The sequence below is a fragment of the Rana temporaria genome, chromosome 2 (assembly GCF_905171775.1).
Source record: "Rana temporaria chromosome 2, aRanTem1.1, whole genome shotgun sequence".
NCBI classification, from domain to species: domain Eukaryota; kingdom Metazoa; phylum Chordata; class Amphibia; order Anura; family Ranidae; genus Rana; species Rana temporaria.
The window spans coordinates 56,601,306-56,613,642 of NC_053490.1; positions in this window are offsets into that span (position 1 = coordinate 56,601,306).

Genomic DNA, 12,337 nt, shown 5'->3' on the forward strand with positions numbered 1-12,337 from the left:
CTGATACGTAATACACTCTATACACAATTGTTTTTGGGGGGGGAGGGGTAACGGAGGTCTAACCCGAAGTGGAGACTTCCCCTTGGATAGGGGGGATAGGGGATGGATGGGGGACGGGAGGGGGGGGACGGGTAGGGGTAGGGGGAGGGGGAGGAAGATGAGGAGTGGGGTTGGGGGGGAGACTGAAAGGAATTAAAATAGAGCACTAACATTACTATTTATTATTGGTGGAGGGGGGAGGAGTTGATGAGGTCCCCCTTTTTTTTTTTTGCTTTCTCTTTTTTTTTTTCTTTTTTTTGAGGTGTGGGTGGGAACCTCTCCTACTGGCATGGGATAAGATATGAAATAACTGAAGTTTATATGGGTTTTTTATATAAGGAGGAAAGGGGGGAAAAGAGAAAGAAACACATTTTGTGTTTTTTTTTTTTTTTTTTTTCCGTTGGAATCTCTCCTGGAAGCTCTCTCAAACTTAAAGCTTAAAGTAAAAGATGAAGTCTAAGTTAAAAAGCTATCAATTTTTTTTTTTTTATAAGGTGGAACGTGGATAGGAGGCCGGGTCTGAAGCAGCTGTGCTCAATCTCGGCCCCTGAATGGGCCAACACTCAAGATCCATAGATTGGTGCTGAGTGTATAAAGCATTGGAAGCTTTACGGGCTCTGTCAGCCAAGTGGGGAATTGGTTGTAGTGTCCCTAGATATCTGGGGTGGGGGGAGCGGGGTGGGTTAGATTAGGGGTGGGGTGCGGGTTTTTTTTCTTTTTTTTCTTTCCTCTCTCTCTGCCCTCTCCTGTTGCCCTCTCCTCCTCCCCTTTGGACCTCCTCTGTGTACTCCCCTGGTCTCTTTCAGAACTGGCACAAATCTGAGTAAGGCAGAATGGAAACATTAAAGATCATGTCATTAAACGTTAGGGGACTTAATATCCCTGAAAAACGCCGAATGTTAATACAGGACCTTAAGCGGAATAAGGTGGATACGCCTTTATCCAAGAAACTCATTTTAAGGGGGAAAACTTGTTCTTACTTAAGAGCGGAGATTACCCAACGGTATACCATTCAACCAATCCAGAAGCTAAGACCAAGGGAGTCGCTATTATGATCTCAAATAGAGTGGCGTGGGAATATAGGGAAGTTTTGATAGACGTAGGAGGAAGATATCTGTTCATTAAAGGGAAAATAGGAGGGGTCATGACAACATTTGCAACTTACTATGCGCCGAATACACAACAAGATATTATTTTTAAAAAAATGTTGGGTAAACTTATGGATTTTTCAGAGGGGCATTTAATCTTAGGAGGAGACGCTAATGTCCCATTGATACCCAGCGAAGACACTTCAGGAGGGACATCATCAATACCAGCTAAAGTAAGAAAGGGGATTTCAAGAGCAATGGTGGAGGCAAAGATAATAGATATATGGAGATTACAACATCCAAAGGAAAAATACTTTTCTTACTTTTCCAACCCCCATAAGATATACTCACGAATTGACATTTTTTTAATACCACACAAACAATTACATTCAGTTACAGAAACCTCGATCGGTATAATTACCTGGTCTGACCACGCACCAATATTTTTAAAATATAAATTAACAGAGAGATCTCGCTCTACACCTACAACTTGGAAATTAAACGAGAGTCTTCTCCAAGAACCTGAGGTGATAGAGGATATTCAGAAAGAGCTGTCTTTTTTTTTTTCAAACAAATGATAATTTAGAATGCACTAAAGGGACAATTTGGGAAACACACAAAGCTGTCATTCGAGGGATTTTGATCAAGCATGGCTCAAGAATTAAGAAGATAAGGGAGGCTAAACTAACAGAATTACTAACAAAGATTCACATCTTAGAGGCAAGACATAAACATGCTCAGACAATTGAAGATGAACAAGAACTATTTAAAGTAAGGTCCCAGGTAACTAAATTACTACAATACAGAGCAAAAATGGCATTGCAGATTGGACGTAAATGTACCTACGAATCAGGAAATAAATGTGGCAGGCAACTTGCCAGAGCATTAAGGGAAATACAAACCAAAACATATATACCCTCAATTAAGAGAAATGATGGATCGGAGGTACAGTTACCGGATCAGATTGCAGAAACGTTTGGTGATTTCTACTCCTCGCTCTATAACTTGGAACTGGGGACACCGGACCGAGAAGAAATAGAGGAATATCTGGCACTAAGTGGAATGCCGGGTTTACCAAACATTGTAGGCGAGGAGTTGGAATCACCAATAACACCAGAAGAAATAAGAAATGCAATAAGTTTACTGGAAAATGGGAAAGCACCAGGCCCAGACGGGTTTACAGCGTATTATTATAAGTCATTGGGTCCAGAACTGATACCTTTTTTAGTTAAATTGTTTAACGAGATAGGAGATAAAACTTTTTTTTCATTCTGAAACAGTTAAGGCCACAATAACAGTAATCCCTAAAGAGGGTAAAGACCCAAAGGCCTGTGGTAGTTATAGGCCAATTTCATTACTGAACGTAGATCTTAAAATCTTCAGTAAAATATTGGCGCTTAGGTTACAAACACACCTCCCCTCCTTAATTCACCAAGACCAAGCAGGCTTCATACCGACAAGAGAGGCAAGAGATGATACTATCAAGGCCATAAATCTGTTACATATAGCAAATACAGTGGGAACTCCATGTGTTTTTCTTGGAAGCGATGCCGAAAAGGCCTTTGACCGGGTGGGGTGGGAATTCCTGTTCTCTGTCTTGCGACACATAAATTTAGGGGAGAGAATGATAAGGTGGATTGCTAGCATGTACAGGAATCCGACTGCCCAAGTTAAGGCAAATGGAGTAATATCATCTGCTTTTAAGATCAACAATGGGACAAGACAGGGCTGCCCACTTTCACCCTTGATATTTGCACTTACCTTAGAACCCTTCTTATGTAAAATACGACTTAATAAAGACATTAAAGGTATTCAGATAGGAGATAGACAGCATAAAATAACTGCATATGCTGATGATATGCTGTTTTCAATCACAAACCCAGTGGTAGCACTACCAAATTTGATTAAAGAAATGGGTACATATGGAAGACTTTCAAATTTCAAAATTAATTGCAGTAAATCAGAGGCCCTGATAGTATAGGTCCCAAGGGAAATGTCAAAAGCAATGATTTTGAGCTATAAATTAAAATGGACAGACCAAAGTCTGAAATATTTAGGGACAAACATAGCCATTAGTCCAGCGAAAATGTTTGAATTGAATTTTTTACCTCTTCTAAACAAAATTCGTGGATTATTAGAAAAATGGAACAAGGGCATGTTCTCTTGGTTTGGTAGAAGTAATGTAATTAAAATGAATGTATTACCAAAGATCCTATACCTCCTCCAGACAATTCCAATTTCCTTACCGAGATCGTTTTTTAGGAACTTACAAACACTTGTTACTAAGTTTATTTGGGCAGGTAAACAATCAAGAATAAAAAGGTCTCTTCTATCATTGCCTAAACAATATGGAGGATTGGCCATCCCAGACATTTTTAAATACTATCAGGCGGTCCACTTAGGGAGGGTGATAGACTGGTGTCGGCATAAGGAAACAAAGATATGGCCAAATATAGAACAAGCACAGTGTAGAGAGTTACTATTTAGGACCCCGTGGTGTTATAGAGAAATATCAGCGGACATAAAAAAACACCCAACAATTGGAACTACGTTGCGGATTTGTCATGACCTCTTCTTAAGAGAACAAATATCGAAGTATGACTCACCTTTAACACCTATATTGGGAAACCCACGTTTTATACCAGGTATGCAAAAAGGCCCTTTTAGCGTATTAATCGAGAAAGGTATATACCAGATTTCTCATTTTAGAAAGAGGGGCAACTGGGCTACATTGCGTGATCTAGTGGATAAAAGTGGACCTTATAAACTAGAATTTTGGCAAGCTGCGCAATTGATACACTTTTTAAAAAGTAAAGTGATTCCATTTTATGTGGAACGTAAACTAACAGTATTCGAGGAGTTGTGTATGAGAAAAGATTTAAGTACGCACACAATATCAAAGATGTATACGTTATTGAATAACCAAGCTGCGAATTCCCAGTTGCCCTTTATTCAAAAATGGGAAAAAGACTTGGGAAGAGTCTTTGCAGAAACTCAAAAAACTAGAATGATACAGGCTATATTTACAACAGCAACCTGTACTAAAATGCAAGAAAATAATTATAAAGTAATATCACAATGGTACAGGACTCCAGAGAAGCTGCATAGATACTTCCCAAGTATCAAAAATGTATGTTGGAGATGTCGAGTAGAAGAAGGCTCGATGATGCATATCTTCTGGAACTGCTCAAAAATTCAGAAATATTGGGGCGAAATCCGGGAAGTAGTCCAAAAATTTACCGAGACTGATATACCAAACGACCCGGCATTCTTCCTTCTACACCTGTCAAATATACCGGGGGGAATAAAAGGGAATCCACTAATACACCATTTGCTGAACGCTGCTAAAGCGTGTATCCCACTAAAATGGAAACAATCACAACCCCCTACTTTGAATATGTGGTTTAGGAAGGTCGAAGAGGTTAACAGAATGGAGGAATTAATATGGACAAGCAGGAAGAATAGAGAAAGATATATTAAAATATGGTCACCATGGAATGATTTGGCTCTGTCAGAGGAGGGTAGGGAGATGGCGGGGGGGGGGGGGGGGGGGGGGGGGGGAGAGGGAGGGGGAGCGGAGGGGTAGTTTGTTTTCTATTTATGGGCCTTTTTTTTTTTTTTTTTTTGGGGGGGGGGGAGGGATGATGGGAGGTACAGAGGTATGAAGTCAGATAGGCAGGAATCAGAGGCAGGGAGAGGGGAGATGGAGTGGTGAGAACCGGGGATGCAGAGGTCGGGTCTGGGGAAGCGTCGCCCCATGACGGGACATTGGGAGGGTATATGATGGTGGAGAGATGTTTTTTATGTGCCCTTCTGCATCCCTGGTTCTTCTTTTCTCTTTCTTCTTTTCTTTTCTTTTCTTTCCCCGTTTTTAGTTTTTTATTCCTTAGAGAATGGGAATTTACAATGTGCGATGCATAGAATCCTCTGACCCTAACCATAGTTTGTTTGTTTGAAATGTATGTAAAGAATAAGATGGTGGGAAAATATATTTAATTATGTACCGACCTTTTGATTTTGAATTATATTAATAGTAATGACAATATATATGCCCTGTAAAGATGATGTGAAAATTGTTTGTAAAAAAAAAAAAAAATGAAATATTGAATTAAAATATACAGTTCCAATGATTGTCACCATATAAGTAAATACATGAAGACCCTTCTTTACCCCAACGCGTTTCGGGGTAACCTTCTTCAGGGGTGTGTAGAGAAGGACAATTAGTTCATCTAAGCATAAAAATACATAAAGTTAATTACATGCATTTAGAACATTATTAAATATATACAAACAGTTTTCTTTATATGTGATGTATATACATGTAATCATTCACGTATTATAAAGGATGATTAATATTTCATTGGATACGATGAGGCAAGAGATTAATTGTCCTTCTCTACACACCCCTGAAGAAGGTTACCCCGAAACGCGTCGGATGTAAAGAAGGCTCTTCATGTATTTACTTATATGGTGACAATCATTGGAACTGTATATTTTAATTCAATATTTCATTCTTTTGATAAATATGTACAATTGTGAATAAAACTATTTTTTTACTCTCAATATCCTGTATATTTTGGAATACTATTAGTGCCTTAAAAGTCCACCAGGGGAACCCCCTTTTTCTTTTCTCATATATACTGGATGTGGTACAAGCATACATTTGCCATTCACCCCCCTTTCTTTAAAGTGGAACTTCCGCTCATCGTATTCCTCCCCCCCTCCGGTGCCACAATTGGCACCTTTCAGGGGGAGGGGGGTGCAGATACCTGTCTAAGACAGGTATTTGCACCCACTTCCGTGCTTACAGTCTGCGGGTAGACTGCGGGTAGTACATCACTTCCCTACCCCCCCCTTATTGTGTTTTGGGAAACACACGGCTCCCAGAACACAACGGTGACCAGTGAAAGACACTCAGCGCTGCTCGCGCATGCGCAGTAGGGAACCGGGAAGTGAAGCTGCAACGCTTCACTTGCTGATTCCCTCACCCATGATGGCGGTGGGGGCAGCCGAGAGGCGAGCAATCGCTCATCTTCTGCTGCCGACGTCGCTGGACTCCAGGACTGGTAATATTAAAAGTCAGCAGCTGCAGTATTTGTAGCTGCTGGCTTTTATTTATTTTTTATTACGGTGGAGCGTCGCTTTAATAGCAAAATCTATGTATAGTTTATAAAAAAAAAATTACTGTGCGCTGCTGAAGTGTTCGGGTTTGACTTCAAGAAAAGGTGGCAGCACTAGTTACTTCCTGGTTTCTTGCCTTGGCAAAGTATGTCATACATCAGAGGAGTCTTCAAGAGGGGTGGAGCTGGCGCTGGCCCATTGCAAGGGCATTTTCAAATTTCCCAGAGCTGGGCTTCAAACCATGCAGTGAGGGTTCCCCCGTCCAGCAGGATTTAAATGCTTGTTTTGTTTATCTAGGATAGGGGAATAAACTAAGCAACCTCATTCCTCCTTCCCCTGGCAACCAACACTCTTCTTCTCTCTCTGACGATCCAGGATGTCACTCTTGCTGGTCCTGCGTTGTAAGTGATGCAAAGTGCCTGCAATGGGTAGAGCAGTGAAGGAATGGGTCTTCAGGGGACATGTTGGGCAGCTGGAAGGAAGGCTACAGGCACAAGGAATAAGGTAAGAATTATTGCTTATTCCTATGACCTAGGATAAATGCTGGAGTTGGGCTTTTAAGGGGTTGTAAAGCTTTGTTTTTTTCATCTTAATGCATTACAGGGTTTGTAAAGGAATTTTTTTTTATCTTACTGTAATAGCTTCCTTTACCTTAATGCAGTCCTGGTTTCATGTCCTCATTGCTTGTTTTTGCTCTCAAGTTGCTGTAATTCTTCTCTGATCTCCACACTTCCTGGTTGTCTGTTTCCCGATGACCACAGTACTGGGAGCTTTCTCTCTGTGGTCACTAATCAAAGAGGTGTGATTACTGTGTGTCTAAAACCCCACAGCACCAATCAATTTCGTTTTCCAAACCATCACTGCCCTGTATTGGCTCTGTGGCTCCGTACATCACAGAAGCAGGAAACAACATGCAAAAACGAAACTAAAAACTGCAGGTACATTATATGATTGATTTTTATCTATTTTTAATCATTTTTAAAAGGAATCAGTTAACTATTATGTCTCTATACCCTGTAAACAGTCATTTCAGCAAAAAAAAAAAAATCCTTTACAACTCCTTTAAGGTGAAAAAACATCTGATGCTTACAAGCCCCCCAGCCCCCCGGTTTACTTACCTGAGCCCTCGAAAGTCCAGCGTCGAGAACACGCTGGCTACTCGCCCCTGTCTTCAGGCTGTTCTCGGCTCTTCATTGGAGATTGATAGCAGCACAGCCATTGGCTCCCACTGCTGTCAATCTAACCAATGATGCTGCGCGCCGGGGGGCGGGGCCAAGTGATACAGTCGGCTGATATAGCCGCTGGCTGTATCATGGGAGCGCACATGCAAGCTTGGGAGAGAGCTTCCCATGAAGGAGGTTAGCTCATGTGGGGAGGAGCTGAGACAGCCGCCAAGGGACCCCAGAAGACCAGGATCAGGGCCACTCTGTGCAAAACGAGCTGCACAGTGGAGGTAAGTATGACATGTTTGTTATTTTTTTTTTCTTATATATATATTTGAACCTTTACAACCCCTTTAAGGACACAAATTCTGGATATCTGCTGTAAAGAACCTGTTACCATCATTAAAGCGGTTCTCCACCCTAAAGTGGAGTCCCGCTGATCGGAACCCTCCCCCCCTCCGGTGTCACATTTGACACCTTTCAGGGGGGAGGGGGGTGCAGATACCTGTCTAAAGACAGGTATTTGCACCCACTTCCGGCCACACGCTACGGGCAAAAGACGGGCATTCCGTCACATCCCGTCTTTCGCCCGTTGTGTGCTGGGAACACTCGGCTCCCAGCACACAGCGGGAGCCAATCGGCGGGCGCAGCGCGACTCGCGCATGCGCCGTAGGGAACCGGGCAGTGAAGCCGCAGCGCTTCACTTCCTGGTTCCCTCAGCGTGGATGGCGGGGGGAGCAGCAGAGTGACGAGCGATCGCTCGTGCTCTGCTGCGATCGGCGCTGGACTCCAGGACGGGTAAGTGTCCTAATATTAAAAGTCAGCAGCTGCAGTATTTGTAGCTGCTGGCTTTTAATATTTTGTTTCCGTGGCACATCCGCTTTAAACCATTAGCTGATGTCTGTGTATGCCTTTGTTAAAGAGTCTGTCAACACCGTGGCAATAAATTCTCCAGGGATCAGTGCTCCTGATTGAGATGATGATGTAAGGTTACTTGTATTGTATCTGTCTGAGAGCTACTAAGATCTGTTTCCTGTATCAGATAATCATTCAGTTAGGGGAAGTTATGCCGATTAGAAAATATTATTCATGCATTACTGGAGGCTAGACATCGTAGTGATATTTGTATACAGAGTGACTGTTTGGTTTGTATAAGATATATTGCACAACACAGAAAAATCTTTGCCGACACTATTTACATGGAAATAATATCATGCCTAAGGCTAGAAATACACAGACAGATTTCTCATTGAGAAAAACAGATGGCAAAACATCCGCCTGTCCTCAAACCTGCTTAAACTAGGTAAGATCTTCTGTGTAAATTGGCCAACTGGTGGAAGTGGATCACTGCAATTAAATCACTTCCTTCCATTGTTCTAAATGAGACAGTCATGCTGTATGGAGATTTTAGCAGAAATTGTAAAATCTTTTTTTTTTTTAACAAGAAAGGAATTGTAAAATCTTAATTAACATAATGAGCACTTTTGATGGTAAGAGACCCAAATTATGAGAAGATCTAGATGGCCAAATCCTCTCCTGATCACCAATTGGACCGTAGGATTGGTGCATAGAAATCTATCACAAATTGTTCAGCAAGGTGAATGAAGGGTTGTATTTACTAAAAAACATGCATAGGTGGGTGTCTAGGGCAGAAGGGTCGGAGGGGAAGCACCAAGACCCAACATTTATGAGTTGTTATGACTTTTACCTTATTGTGCTTCCCTCTTCTATCCACATTTCTGGGTAAATTAGGTATGACAATTAAAAAAAAGGGAAAGGTGTGCAAGATATGAAAAGAAGCTCCTTAAAGTTTAAGAAGCATGAGACAATTATCATGAAATAATAACAAAACACAAGGGGCAGGGCTTGTACTAAAGGGCTTCATCTACCAGGTGTGTCTAGGGCAGCAAGATGTCCAAATAAAATCTTGATGAATGTATATATTTGGAATTTCTCAGCTTAAATGCACTGGCAACCATGGGGCAGATCCACAGACAGAGTAGGCCGGTGTATCTACTGATACGCCGGCGTACTTTCAAATTTCCCGCGTCGTATCGTTGTTTTGAACTCTCAAAACAAGATATGACGGCTTCTGGGTTAGATCCGACAGGTCGCCTTCGTACGCCTTCGGATCTAGGATGCAATTCTTCGGCGTCCGCTGGGTGGCGTTCACGTCGTTTTCCGCGTCGGGTATGCAAATTAGCTATTTCCGACGATCCACGAACGTACGAGCGGCCGGCGCATTTTTTTACGTCGTCTGTAGTCGGCTTTTTCCGGTGTATAGTTAAAGCTGCTATTTCGTCGCGTATAGTTAGATTTGCCATGTTAAGTATGGCCGTCGTTCCCGCATCGAAATTTGAATTTTTTCTTTTTTTTGCGTAAGTCGTCCGTGAATCGGAATGTACATAAGTCACGTCTAAGTTTAAAAAATGACGTCCTTGCGACGTCATTTCGCGCAATGCACAGCAGGAAATTTAGAAACGGAGCATGCACAGTTTATTCGGCGTGGGGACGCGCTTCATTTAAATGAAACACGCCCCCTAATCGCCGATTTGAATTCCGCCGCCAGAGATACACTACGCCGCCGTAACTTACGGCGCAAATTCTTCCAGGATTCGAACCAGCCAAAAGTAAGTTACAGCGGCGTAGCGTATCTCTGATACGCTGCGCCAATCTAATTCTATGTGAATCTGCCCCATGTGCCTACCATCTTCACACCATTTACTACTTGTCCACCATCTTCGCACAAGTGACAAGACCCTCATGTAAGTGCTTGCTCGCACTAGCGTCACATTAGAACTAACGCTGCGCTGACTATTGTGCCCACCCGCTGACTGAAACTCACTGGTTGTATCCACTGCTGCACTGACTATGGTGCTTGCCTGCCCACCACCAGTAAGTCTCAGCTGTGGCGCCTGCCTTTCCATTTTCATTTGTAGAGACCCACTTGTGTGCCCATCTTCAGCAAGCAAACAGACCTGTAGCAGGTTGCAAGAAGTCGTGTAAAGGCTGTAAATTTCATATGAATGCTCTAGTCTATCTTAGAAAAAAACAGTTGTGTATCCATTCCTATTTACACTATTTTGTTGCAAAAACTCCCTAAAAAGCACTGCTGACTGATGATAAAATCCATACATCTCATTAATAATCAGATGTGTTCTTTTGGGCAAAAGTTACTTCTTTCTTCTTTTAATCCCATGCAGCCTAGGCTAAGATCACATGGTCAGAAGGCACAATAATTGTCTCTAAACAATCTAAAGCAGAGTAATGCATTGAAAAATGCTTTGGGTTCAGTCTTACATTCGACCTGCTTTGCAACAGACTTGATCTCAGTAAGACCTCCTGCACCCAAAAAAAATACAAATCAGAAAATTGTATCATGCTTACCTCATAATTTTCCTTTGCTAGAACCAACCCCTGGTAGCACACATATGGTAATATAGCATGCCCATCTCTGCCCACAGGACCAGTGCCAAGCTATGTTGACATTGCCGCCTATAGAGCGGGGGGGTGGGTGTTGTGTAGTGTGACAAGTGGATCACCACTGTGTTCCATCTGTCGATCGATCACAAGCTTCCAACCAGCTGCCACTGCTAGCTAGCTACCAGGGTGAGAAGCTTAAAGAGGAGTTCCACCCACCCCTTTCCTTTAAAAATTAAAAGTCAGCATACATACTGTAGCAGCTGACTTTTAACATTAGGACACTTACCTGTCCTGGAGTCCAGCGATGTCAGCACTGCAGTCAAGGTTCACATGGGCTGGTCGGGTGCTGTGCTGCCGCCATTGCTGGTAAGGGAACCCGGCAGTGTAGCATTTCGGCCTCATGGCTGGGTACCGACATTTCGGCCTCATGGCTGGGTACCGACATTTCGGCCTCATGGCTGGGTTCCGCAAAGCGCGCTGCACTCTCTCACTGGCCTGGCAGAAGGGGGGAGAGGAGGAAGGCGGAGGGGGGCCGAGCTGCTGACGTACTTCGCCATGGCCCGGTCTCCCAGAAGTGGGGACATGCTATCTGTAAAAAACAGGTACCCGCTCCGACTCCGCCCAAAAGGTGACTAATGTGGCATCAGGGGGGGGGGATAAGATAAGCAGAAGTTCCACTTTTGGGTGGAACTCTCTTTTACGCAAGTCCTATTTTAAAAGAAACTAAAGCTCCAGCCTTCTCACCAAAATCAGCAGTAGTAAGGGCTGCTGAGGCCATTAGTAGTGTTGAAGGAATGTGATATAAGAGGAACAGTTTGTCTGTCCTTCCTATCATGTTTGTGCCCATGTAGTTGAGATGCTTCTGGTCCAATGTGCACCAATCACTCACAGTGGGACCAGCCCTGCTGTATAGTAGGCTCTTGAATGTATTTTGGGAAACATGAGGTGTGCACTAATGCCTTCTACCCTTGTTGGCATTTAAAGTGGAGGTTCACCCTAAAACAATTATCTAACATTACATCCAGCATACTAACGACATGTACAGTATGCTGGTATTTTTTTTTTCCGCCGTACATACCGTTTAATTGTTATTTTCACCCCGGCTTCTGGGTTCTGATTCCTGCGGGACTGAGCGTCCCAATTGAGAGCTTAGATGATGGACGTCTGGTGAAAAACTTCCCATGGCGCATAAAGCGCGTCACCAGTTTTCCGTAAATAGCCGACCTGCGAGTCAACGCTATACGGCGCCTGCGCCCGCCGTGTAGAGCTGACTGCGCAGGCGCCATATAGAGCCGACTCGCAGGTCGGCTATTTACGGAAAACTGGTGATGCGCCATGGGAAGTTTTTCACCAGACGTCAATCATCTAAGCTCTCAATAGGAACGCCCAGTCCCGCGGGAATCAGAACCCGGAAGCCGGGGTGAAAATAACAATTAAACTGTATGTACGGCGAAAAAAAAAAAAAAAACAGCATACTGTACATGTTGTGATACATGTGCCTAT